Below are 13,475 nucleotides of genomic sequence, written 5' to 3' on the forward strand. Positions count from 1 at the left end.
GATTTGTACCAAGATTCAAAACACTTTTTGATTTTTTGACTGAATTCGATTTGTACCACGATTCTTATCGCTTTTCGAAAATTTCAGCCCGTTTGGTCCCATAGAGCCAGAGAAAACTGCTTTAAAAATTCGATTCCAAGTCTGAAATAAGCGTCCTTAAAAATCGTGATTTTTCTAAAAATCCAACTTTATGAAGATTTTGTGGAGGAATTCGATTTAAACCACGATTCTTAACTTTTTCCAAAATTTAAGCTTATTCGTGAACATAGAGCCTGAGAAAACTGCTCCCAAAATTCGAACCTAAGTCTGAAATAAGCAACCAAACAAATCATGATTTTTCTAAAAATCAAACTCAATGGAGATTTATTGAAGGAATTCGATTTATACCACGATTCTTAACACTTTTCTAAATTTTCAGCCTGATTGGTACCATAGAGCCTGAGAAAACTGCTTGAAAAATTCGAACCCAAGTCTGGAATAAGCGTCCAAAAAAATCATGATTTTATTAAAAATCAAACTAAATGGAAATTTCGGGACTGAATTGGATTTGTACAAAGATTCTTATCACTATTAAAAAATCTTTGCCCGTTTGGTCCCATATAGCCTGAAAAAACAGCTTCCAAACTTCGAATCCAAGTCTGAAATGAACGTCCATAAAAATCATGATTTGTTCTAAGAATCAAACTTTATGGAGATTTTGGGACTGATTTCGATTTGGAGCATGATTCTCATCACTGTTCCAAAATTTCAGCCCATTTGGTACCATGGAGCCCGAAAAAACTGCTTCCTAAGTTCGAACCCAAGACTGAAATAAGCGTCCATAAAAATCATTATTTTTAAAAGAATCAAACTTTATGGAAATTTTGGGACTGAATTCGATTTGTACCACGATTCTTATCACTATTTAAAAATTTTTAACCCAAGTTTGAAATGAACGTCCATTAAAATCATGATTTTTCTAAGAATCAAACTTAATGGAGATTTTGTGACTGATTTGGATTAGGAGCATGATTCTTATCACAGTTCAAAAATTTCAGCCAATTTTGTACCAAAGAACCCGAAAAAACTAATGCCCAAGTTCGAACACAAGCTTGAAATGAACGTCCATAAAAATAATGATTTATCTAAGGATCAGAATTTATGGAGATTTTGTGACCGATTTCAATTTGGAGCCTGATTCTTATCATTATTCAAAAATTTCAGCCCGCTTGGTCCCATATAGCCTGAAATAACAGCTTCCGAAGTTCGAACCCAAGTCTGAAATCAGCGTCCATAAAAATCATGATTTTTCTAAAAATCCAACGTGATGGAGATTTTGTGAAGGAATTCGATATATTCCACGATTCGAACCCAAGTCTGAAATGAGCGACTATAAAAATCATGATTTATCTAAGAATCAAAATTTATGGAGATTTTGTGACCGAATTCGATTTGTACCAAGATTCGTAACAAAGTTCGAATCCAAGTCTCAAATGATCGTCCGAAAAAAATTTGGTTTTTTCTAAGAATCAAATTTTATGTAGATTTTGTGACTGATTTCGATTTGGAGCATGATTCTCATCACTGTTCCGAAATTTTAGCCCATTTGGTACCATAGAGCCTGAGAAAACTGCTTCCAAAGTTCGAACCCAAGTCTGAAATAAGCGTGCATAAAAATCATGATTTTTCTAAAATTCCACTGAATGTAGATTTTGTGAAGGAATTCGATTTATGCCACTATTCTTTACACTTTTCCAAAATTCGAACCCAATTCTGAAATAAGCGTCCATAAATATCATGATATTTCTTAAAATCCGACTTTATGGAGATTTTGTGGAGGAATTCGATTTAAACAACGATTCTTAACACTTTCCAAAATTTCAGTGCATTTTGTACCATAAAGCAGAGAAAACTTCTTCAAAAGTTCGAACCCAAGTCTGAAATGAACGTCCATAAAAATCACAATTTTTCTAAGAATCAAACTTTATGAAGATTTTGTGACTGATTTCGATTTGGAGCGTGATTCTCATCACTGTTCCGAAATTTTAGTCCATTTGGTACCATAGAGCCTGAGAAAACTGCTTCAAAATTTCGAACCCAAGTCTGAAATTAGCGTCCATTTAAATCATGATTTTTCTTAGAATCAATCTTGATGGAGATTTTGTGATTGATTTGGATTTGGAGCATGATTCTTATCACTTTTCCGAATTTCCAGCCCATTTGGTACCATAGAGCCTGAGAAAACTGCTAAAAAAGTTTGAACCGAAGTCTGAAATGAGCGTCCAGAAAAATCGTGATTTTTCTAAGAATAAAACTTTATTGAGATTTTGTTACTGATTTGGATTTGGAGCATGATTCTTATCACTGTTCCGAAATTTCAGCCAATTTTGTACCAAAGAACCCGAAAAAACTGCATCCCAAGTTCGAACACAATTTTGAAATGAACGTTCATAAAAATCATGATTTTTTAAAAATCGAACTTTATGGAGATTTTGGGAAGGGATTCGATTTATACCACGATTCTCAACACTTTTCCAAAATTTGAACCTATTTGGTACAATAGAGCCTGAGAAAACTGCTTGAAAATTTAGAACCCAAGTCTGAAATTGGCGTCCATAAAAATCGTGATTTTTCTTAGAATCAAACTTTATAGAGTTTGTAAACTGATTTCGTTTTGTACTATGAATATTATCACTTATAAAAAATTTCAGCCCGTTTGGTCCCATATAGCCTGAAAAAACAGCTTCCTAAGTTCGAACCCAAGTCTGAAATGAACGACCTTAAAAATAACTTTTATTCTAAGAATCAAACTTTATGACGATTTTGTGACTGATTTCGATTTGGAGCATGATTCTCATCACTGTTCCGAAATTTAGCCCATTTGGTACCATAGAGCCTGAGAAAACTGCTTCAAAAGTTCGAACCCATGTCTGAAATTAGCGTCCACAAAATCGTTATTTTCTAAGAATCAAACTTTATGGAGATTTTGTGACTGATTTGGATTTGGAGCATGATTATTATCACTGTTCTAAATTTCAGCCAATTATGTACCATAGAACCCGAAAAAACTGCTTCCCAAGTTCGAACCCAAGTTTGAAATGAACGTCCATAAAAATCATGATTTTTCTAAGAATCAAAATTTATGGAGATTTTGTGACTGAATTCGATTTATACCAAGATTCGTTACACTTTTCCAAAATTTCAGCATATTTGGTACCATAGAGCCTGAAAAAACTGCTTCCCAAGTTCGAACCCAAGTCTAAAATTAGCGTCAATAATAATCATTATTTTTCTGAGAATCAAACTTTATGGAGTTTTTTTGTCTGAATTCGATTTGTACTACGATTCTTATCGCTATTCGAAAATTTCAGCCCGTTTGGTCCCATGCAGCCTGAGAAATTGCTTCCAAAATTCGATTCCAAGTCTAAATTAAGCGTCCATAAAAATCGTGATTTTTCTAAAAATCCAACTATATGAAGATTTTGTGAATGAATTCGATTTATACCACGATTCTTAACACTTTTCCAAAATTTCAGCTTATTCGTTACCATAGAGCCTGAGAAAACTTCTCCCAAAATTCGAACCTAAGTCTGAAATAAGCGACCATTAAAATCATGATTTTTCTAAAAATCAACCTTTATGGAGATTTTGTAAAGGAATTCGACTAATACCACGATTCTCATCACTGTTCCAAAATTTCAGCCCATTTAGTACCATAGAGCCCGAAAAACTGCTTCCCAAGTTCGAACCAAAGTCTGGAATAAGCGTTCAAAAAAATCATGATTTTTTTAAGAATAAACTTTATGGAAATTTTGGGACTGAATTCGATTGGTACCTAGATTTTTATCACTATTCAAAAATTTCAGCCCGTTTGGTTCCATATAGCCTGAAAAGACAGCATCCAAAGTTCGAACCCAAGTCTGAAGTGAACGACCTTAAAAATCACTATTTTTCTAAGAATCAAACTTAATGAAGATTTTTTGACTGATTTCGATTTGGAGCATGATTCTCATCACTGTTCCGAAATTTTAGCCCATTTGGTACCATAGAGCCTGAGAAAACTGCTTGAAAATTTCGAACCCAAGTCTGAAATTAGCGTCCATAAAAATCATAATTTTTCTTAGAATCATCTTTTGTGACTGATTTGGATTTGAAGCATAATTTTTATTACTGTTCCGAAATTTCAGCCAATTTTGTACCAAAGAACCCGAAAAAACTGCATACCAAGTTCGAACACAATTTTGAAATGAACGTTCATAAAAATCATGATTTTTCTAAAAATCGAACTTTATGGAGATTTTGGGTAGGGATTCGATTTATACCACGATTCTCAACACTTTTCCAAAATTTGAACCTATTTGGTACAATAGAGCCTGAGAAAACTGCTTCAATAATTCGAACCCTAGTCTGGAATGGGCGACCAAAAAAATCATGATTTTTTTATGAATCAAACTTTATGGTAATTTCGGGACTGAATTCGATTTGTACAACGATTCTTATCACTATTCAAAAAATCCACCCCGTTGAGTCCCATATCGTCTGAAAAAACAGCTTGCAAAGTTCGAACCCAAGTCTGAAATAAGCGTCCATAAAAATCATGATATATCTAAGAATCAAAATTAATGGAGATTTTGTTACTAAATTCGATTTGTACAAAGATTCCAAACACTTTTCCAAAATTTCAACCCATTTGGTACCATAGAGCCTGAGAAAACTGCTTCAAAAGTTCGAACCCAAGTCTGAAATAGGCGTCCATAAATATCATTATTTTTCTAAGAATCAAACTTTATGGAGATTTTGTGCAGGAATTCGATTTATACCACGATGGTGCTGGAGGAACTGCCCGTTTGGTCCCATATAGCCTGAAAAAACAGCGTCCAAACTTCGAATCCAAGTCTGAAATGAACGTCCATAAAAATCATGATTTTTTCTAAGAATCAAACTTTATGGAGATTTCTGGACTGATTTGGATTTGGAGCATGATTCTCATCACTGTTCTAAAATTTCAGCCCATTTGGTACCATGGAGCCCGAAAAAACTGCTTCCTAAGTTCGAACCCAAGTCTGAAATTAGCGTCCATAAAAATCATTATTTTTCTAAGAATCAAACTTAATGGAGATTTTTTGACTGAATTCGATTTGTACCAAGATTCTTATCGCTTTTCGAAAATTTCAGCCCGTTTGGTCCCATAGAGCCAGAGAAAACTGCTTCAAATGTTCGAACCCAAGTCTGAAATGAGCAACCGAAAAAATCATGATTTTTTTATGAATCAAACATTATGGAAATTTTGTGACTGACTTCAATATGTACCACGATTCTTATCACTTTTCAAAAATTTCAGCCCGTTTGGTCCCATATATCCCGAAAAAACTGCTTCCCAAGTTCGAACCCAAGTCTGAAATTAGCGTCGATAAAAATGATTATTTTTCTAAGTATCTAAATTTATGGAGATTTTTTTCTGTATTCGATAAGTACCACGATTCATATCGCTTTTCAAATTTCAGCCCGTTTGGTCCCATAGAGCCTGAGAAAACTGCTTCCAAAATTCGATTCCAAGTCTGAAATATGCGTCCTTAAAAATCCATTTTTATGAAGATTTTGTGAAGGAATTCGATTTATACCACGATTCTTAACGCTTATCCAAAATTTCAGCCTATTTGGTACCATAGAGCCTGAGAAAACTGCTTCCAAAATTCGATTCCAAGTCTGAAATAGCGTCCTTAAAAATCCATTTTTATGAAGATTTTGTGAAGGAATTCGATTTATACCACGATTGTTAACGCTTATCCAAAATTTCAGCCTATTTGGTACCATAGAGCCTGAGAAAACTGCTTCAAGAGTTCTTAACCAAGTCTGGAATAAGCGTCCAAAAAAATCATGATTTTATTAAGAATCAAACTTAATGGAAATTTCGGGACTGAATTCGATTTGTACCAAGATTATCACTATTAAAAAATTTCTGCCCGTTTGGTCCCATATAGCCTGAAAAAACAGCTTTCAAACTTCGAATCCAAGTCTGAAATGAACGCCCTTAAAAATCATGATTTTCTAAGAATCAAACTTAATGAAGATTTTGTGACTGATTTCGATTTGGAGCATTATTCTCATCACTGTTCCCAAATTTCAGCCCATTTGCTACCATAGAGCCTGAGAAAACTGCTTCAAAAAAGTTCGAACCCAAGTCCCAAATGATCGTCCAAAAAAATCGTGATTTTTCTAAGAATCAAATTTTATTTCGATTTTGTGAATGATTTGGATTTGAATTATGATTCTTATCGCTATTCCGAAATTTCAGCCCGTTTGGTACCATAGAGCCTGAAAAAACTGCTTCCAAAGTTCGAACCCTAGTCTGAAATTAGCGTCCATAAAAATAATAATTTTTCTAAGAATCAATTTTATGGAGATTTTGTGATGGAATTCGATTAATACCACGATTCTCACCACTTTCCAAAATTTCAGCGCATTTTGTACCATAGAGCCTGAGAAAACTTCTTCAAATGTTCGAACCCAAGTCTGAAATGAGCGTCCAAAAAAATCATGATTTTTTTAAGAATCAATTTTTATGGAAATTTTGTGAATGAATTCAATATGTACCACGATTCTTATCACTTTTTTTTTTCAAAATTTCAGCCCGTTTGGTCCATTATATAACGAAAAAACTGTTTCCCAAGTTCGAACCCAAGTCTGAAATTAGCGTCCATAAAAATGATTATTTTTCTAAAAATCGAACTTTATGGAGATTTTGTGAAGGGATTCGATTTATACCACGATTCTCAACTTTTTTCCAAAATTTCAACCTATTTGGTTAAATAGAGCCTTAGAAAACTGCTTGAAAATTTCGAACCCAAGTCTGGAATAAGCGTCTATAAATATCATTATTTAATTAAGAATCAAACTTTATGAATATTTTTTGTCTGAATTCGATTGGTACCACGATTCTTATCGCTATTCGAAAATTTCAGCCCGTTTGGTCCCATAGAGCCTGAGAAAACTGCTTCCAAAATTCGATTCCAAGTCCGAAATAAGCGTCCTTAAAAATCGTGATTTTTCTAAAAATCATACTTTATGGAGATTTTGTGTAGGAATTCGATTTATACAATGATTCTTAACACTTTCCAAAATTTCAGCGCATTTTGTACCATAGAGCCAGAGAAAATTTCTTCAAAAGTTCGAACCCAAGTCTGAAATGAGCGTCCAAAAAAATCATAATATTTTTAAGAATCAAACTTTTTGAAAATTTTGTCACTAAATTCATAATGTTCCAAGATTCTTATCACTTTTCAAAAATTTCAGCCCGTTTGGTCCCATATAGCCCGAAAAAACTGCTTCCCTAGTTCGAACCCAAGTCTGAAATTAGCGTCCATAAAAATCATTATTTTCTAAGAATCAAACTTTATGGAGATTTTGTTACTGATTTGGATTTGGAGCATGATTCTTATCACAGTTCCGAAATTTCAGCCAATTTTTTACCATAGAACCCGAAAAAACTGCATCCCAAGTTCGAACACAAGTTTGAAATGAACGTCCATAAAAATCATGATTTTTCTAAAAATCGAACTTTATGGAGATTTTGTGACGGGATTTGATTTATACCACGATTCTCAACACTTTTCCAAAATTTCAACCTATTTGGTAATATAGAGCCTGAGAAAACTGCTTGAAAATTTCGAACTCAAGTCTGAAATTAGCGTCCATAAAAATCATAATTTTTCTTAGAATCAAACTTTATGGAGATTTTGTGACTGAATTCGTTTTGTACCATAAATATTATCACTTATAAAAAATTTCAGCCCGTTTTGTCCCATATAGCCTGAAAAAACAACTTCCTAAGTTCGAACCCAAGTCTGAAATGAACGTCCATAAAAATCACTATTTTTCTAAGAATCAAACTTTATGAAGATTTTGTGACTGATTTAAATTGAGAGCATGATTCTCATCACTGTTCCGAAATTTTAGCCCATTTGGTACCATAGAGCCTGAGAAAACTGCGTCCAAAGTTCGAATCCAAGTCTGAAATAAGCGTGCATAAAAATCATGATTTTTCTAAAATTCCACTTAATGGAGATTTTGTGAAGGAATTCGATTTATGCCACGATTCTTTACTTTTTTCCAGATTTCGAACCCAAGTCTGAAATAAGCTTCCATAAATATCATAATTTTTATTAAAATCCGACTTTATAAAGATTTTGTGAAGGAATTCGATTTATACAACGATTCTTAACACTTTCCAAAATTTCAGCGCATTTTGTACCATAGAGTCAGAGAAAACTTCTTCAAAAGTTCGAACCCAAGTCTGAAATTAGCGTCCAAAAAAATCATGATTTTTTTAAGAATCAAACTTTTTGGAAATTTTGTGACTGAATTCATTATGTACCATGATTCTTATCACTTTTAAAAAATTTCAGCCCGTTTGGTCCCAAAGAGCCCGAAAAAACTGCTTCCCTAGTTCGAACCCAAGTCTGAAATTAGCGTCCATAAAAATCATGATTTTTTTTAGAATCAAACTTTATGGAGATTTTTTTGTCTGAATTCAATTTGTACAACGATTCTTATCGCTATTTGAAAATTTCAGCCCGTTTGGTCCCATAGAGCCTGAGAAAACTGCTTCCGAAATTCGATTCCAGGTCTGAAATAAGCGTCCAAAAAAATCATGATTTTTTTAAGAATCAAACTTTTTGGAAATTTTGTGACTGAATTCAATATGTACCAAGATTCTTATCACTTTTAAAAAATTTCAGCCCGTTTGGTCCCATTGAGCCCGAAAAAACTGCTTCCCTAGTTCGAACCCAAGTCTGAAATTAGCGTCCATAAAAATCATGATTTTTTTAAGAATCAAACTTAATGGAGATTTTTTGTCTGAATTCAATTTGTACAACGATTCTTATCGCTATTTGAAAATTTCAGCCCGTTTGGTCCCATAGAGCCTGAGAAAACTGCTTCCGAAATTCGATTCCAGGTCTGAAATAAGCGTCCAAAAAAATCATGATTTTTTTAAGAATCAAACTTTTTGGAAATTTTGTGACTGAATTCAATATGTACCAAGATTCTTATCACTTTTAAAAAATTTCAGCCCGTTTGGTCCCATTGAGCCCGAAAAAACTGCTTCCCTAGTTCGAACCCAAGTCTGAAATTAGCGTCCATAAAAATCATGATTTTTTTAAGAATCAAACTTAATGGAGATTTTTTGTCTGAATTCAATTTGTACCACGATTCTTATCGCTATTCAAAAATTTCAGCCCGTTTGGTACCATAGAGCCCGAAAAAACTGCTTCCCAAGTTCAAACCCAAGTCTGAAATTAGCGTCCATAAAAATCATTATTTTTCTAAGAATCAAACTTTATAGAGATTTTTTTCTGAATTCGATTAGTACCACGATTCATATCGCTATTCGAAAATTTCAGCCCGTTTGGTCCCATAGAGCCTGAGAAAACTGCTTCCAAAATTCGATTCCAGGTCTGGAATAAGCATCCAAAAAAATCATGATTTTTTTAAGAATCAAACTTATTGAAATTTCGGGACTGAAATCGATTTGTACCAGGATTCTTATCACTATTAAAAAATTTCTGCCCGTTTGGTCCCATATAGCCTGAAAAGCAGCTTCCAAAGTTCGAATCCAAATCTGAAATGAACGTCCTTAAAAATCATGATTTTCTAAGAATCAATTTTTATGAAGATTTTGTGACTGATTTCGATTTGGAGCATGATTCTCATCACTGTTCCGAAATTTAGCCCATTTGGTACCATAGAGCCTGAGAAAACTGCTTCAAAAGTTCGAACCCATGTCTGAAATTAGCGTCCACAAAATCGTTATTTTCTAAGAATCAAACTTTATTGAGATTTTGTGACTGATTTGGATTTGGAGCATGATTATTATCACTGTTCTAAATTTCAGCCACTTATGTACCATAGAACCCGAAAAAACTGCTTCCCAAGTTCGAACCCAAGTTTGAAATGAACGTCCATAAAAATCATGATTTTTCTAAGAATCAAAATTTATGGAGATTTTGTGACTGAATTCGATTTATACCAAGATTCGTTACACTTTTCCAAAATTTCAGCATATTTGGTACCATAGAGCCTGAAAAAACTGCTTCCCAAGTTCGAACCCAAGTCTAAAATTAGCGTCAATAATAATCATTATTTTTCTGAGAATCAAACTTTATGGAGTTTTTTTGTCTGAATTCGATTTGTACTACGATTCTTATCGCTATTCGAAAATTTCAGCCCGTTTGGTCCCATGGAGCCTGAGAAATTGCTTCCAAAATTCGATTCCAAGTCTAAATTAAGCGTCCATAAAAATCGTGATTTTTCTAAAAATCCAACTATATGAAGATTTTGTGAATGAATTCGATTTATACCACGATTCTTAACACTTTTCCAAAATTTCAGCTTATTCGTTACCATAGAGCCTGAGAAAACTTCTCCCAAAATTCGAACCTAAGTCTGAAATAAGCGACCATTAAAATCATGATTTTTCTAAAAATCAACCTTTATGGAGATTTTGTAAAGGAATTCGACTAATACCACGATTCTCATCACTGTTCCAAAATTTCAGCCCATTTAGTACCATAGAGCCCGAAAAACTGCTTCCCAAGTTCGAACCAAAGTCTGGAATAAGCGTTCAAAAAAATCATGATTTTTTTAAGAATAAATTTTATGGAAATTTTGGGACTGAATTCGATTGGTACCTAGATTTTTATCAGTATTCAAAAATTTCAGCCCGTTTGGTTCCATATAGCCTGAAAAGACAGCATCTAAAGTTCGAACCCAAGTCTGAAGTGAACGACCTTAAAAATCACTATTTTACTAAGAATCAAACTTAATGAAGATTTTTTGACTGATTTCGATTTGGAGCATGATTCTCATCACTGTTCTAAAATTTCAGCCCATTTGGTACCATGGAGCCCGAAAAAACTGCTTCCTAAGTTCGAACCCAAGTCTGAAATTAGCGTCCATAAAAATCATTATTTTTTCTAAGAATCAAACTTAATGGAGATTTTTTGACTGAATTCGATTTGTACCAAGATTCTTATCGCTTTTCGAAAATTTCAGCCCGTTTGGTCCCATAGAGCCAGAGAAAACTGCTTCAAAAATTCGATTCCAAGTCTGAAATAAGCGTCCATAAAAATCGTGATTTTTCTAAATATCCAACTTTTTGAAGATTTTGTGAAGGGATTTTATTTATACCATGATTCTTAACACTTTTCCAAAATTTCAGCCTATTTGGTACCACAGAGCCTGAGAAAAATGTTTGAAAAGTTCCAACCCAAGTCTGGAATAAGCGTCCAAAAAAATCATGATTTTTTTAAGAATCAAACTTAATGGAAATTTCGGGACTGAAATCGATTAATACCAAGATTCTTATCACTATCCAAAAATTTCTGCCCGTTTGGTCCCATATAGCCTGAAAAAACAGCTTTCAAACTTCGATCCAAGTCTGAAATGAACGTCCTTAAAAATCATGATTTTCTAAGAATCAAACTTTATGAAGATTTTGTGACTGATTTCGATTTGGAGCATTATTCTCATCACTGTTCCCAAATTTCAGCCCATTTGCTACCATAGAGCCTGAGAAAACTGCTTCAAAAAAGTTCGAACCCAAGTCCCAAATGATCGTCCAAAAAAATCGTGATTTTTCTAAGAATCAAATTTTATTTCGATTTTGTGAATGATTTGGATTTGAATTATGATTCTTATCGCTATTCCGAAATTTCAGCCCGTTTGGTACCATAGAGCCTGAAAAAACTGCTTCCAAAGTTCGAACCCTAGTCTGAAATTAGCGTCCATAAAAATAATAATTTTTCTAAGAATCAATTTTATGGAGATTTTGTGATGGAATTCGATTAATACCACGATTCTCACCACTTTCCAAAATTTCAGCGCATTTTGTACCATAGAGCCTGAGAAAACTTCTTCAAATGTTCGAACCCAAGTCTGAAATGAGCGTCCAAAAAAATCATGATTTTTTTAAGAATCAATTTTTATGGAAATTTTGTGAATGAATTCAATATGTACCACGATTCTTATCACTTTTCAAAAATTTCAGCCCGTTTGGTCCATTATATCACGAAAAAACTGTTTCCCAAGTTCGAACCCAAGTCTGAAATTAGCGTCCATAAAAATGATTATTTTTCTAAAAATCGAACTTTATGGAGATTTTGTGAAGGGATTCGATTTATACCACGATTCTCAACTTTTTTCCAAAATTTCAACCTATTTGGTTAAATAGAGCCTTAGAAAACTGCTTGAAAATTTCGAACCCAAGTCTGGAATAAGCGTCTATAAATATCATTATTTAATTAAGAATCAAACTTTATGAAGATTTTTTGTCTGAATTCGATTGGTACCACGATTCTTATCGCTATTCGAAAATTTCAGCCCGTTTGGTCCCATAGAGCCTGAGAAAACTGCTTCCAAAATTCGATTCCAAGTCCGAAATAAGCGTCCTTAAAAATCGTGATTTTTCTAAAAATCAAACTTTATGGAGATTTTGTGTAGGAATTCGATTTATACAACGATTCTTAACACTTTTCCAAATTTTCAGCCTATTTGGTACCATAGAGCCAGAGAAAACTGCTTGAAATGTTCGAACCCAAGTCTGGAATAATCGTCCATAAATATCATGATTTCTCTTAAAATCGGACTTTATGGAGATTTTGTGAAGGAATTCGATTTATACAACGATTCTTTACACTTTCCAAAATTTCAGCGCATTTTGTACCATAGAGCCAGAGAAAATTTCTTCAAAAGTTCGAACCCAAGTCTGAAATGAGCGTCCAAAAAAATCATAATATTTTTAAGAATCAAACTTTTTGAAAATTTTGTCACTAAATTCATAATGTTCCAAGATTCTTATCACTTTTCAAAAATTTCAGCCCGTTTGGTCCCATATAGCCCGAAAAAACTGCTTCCCTAGTTCGAACCCAAGTCTGAAATTAGCGTCCATAAAAATCATTATTTTCTAAGAATCAAACTTTATGGAGAATTTGTTACTGATTTGGATTTGGAGCATGATTCTTATCACAGTTCCGAAATTTCAGCCAATTTTTTACCATAGAACCCGAAAAAACTGCATCCCAAGTTCGAACACAAGTTTGAAATGAACGTCCATAAAAATCATGATTTTTCTAAAAATCGAACTTTATGGAGATTATGTGACGGGATTTGATTTATACCACGATTCTCAACACTTTTCCAAAATTTCAACCTATTTGGTAATATAGAGCCTGAGAAAACTGCTTGAAAATTTCGAACTCAAGTCTGAAATTAGCGTCCATAAAAATCATAATTTTTCTTAGAATCATCTTTTGTGACTGATTTGGATTTGAAGCATAATTTTTATTACTGTTCCGAAATTTCAGCCAATTTTGTACCAAAGAACCCGAAAAAACTGCATACCAAGTTCGAACACAATTTTGAAATGAACGTTCATAAAAATCATGATTTTTCTAAAAATCGAACTTTATGGAGATTTTGGGAAGGGATTCGATTTATAC

Source organism: Hesperophylax consimilis, chromosome 26 (assembly GCF_061612785.1).
Source record: "Hesperophylax consimilis isolate HC1 chromosome 26, BYU_Hcon_1.0, whole genome shotgun sequence".
NCBI classification, from domain to species: domain Eukaryota; kingdom Metazoa; phylum Arthropoda; class Insecta; order Trichoptera; family Limnephilidae; genus Hesperophylax; species Hesperophylax consimilis.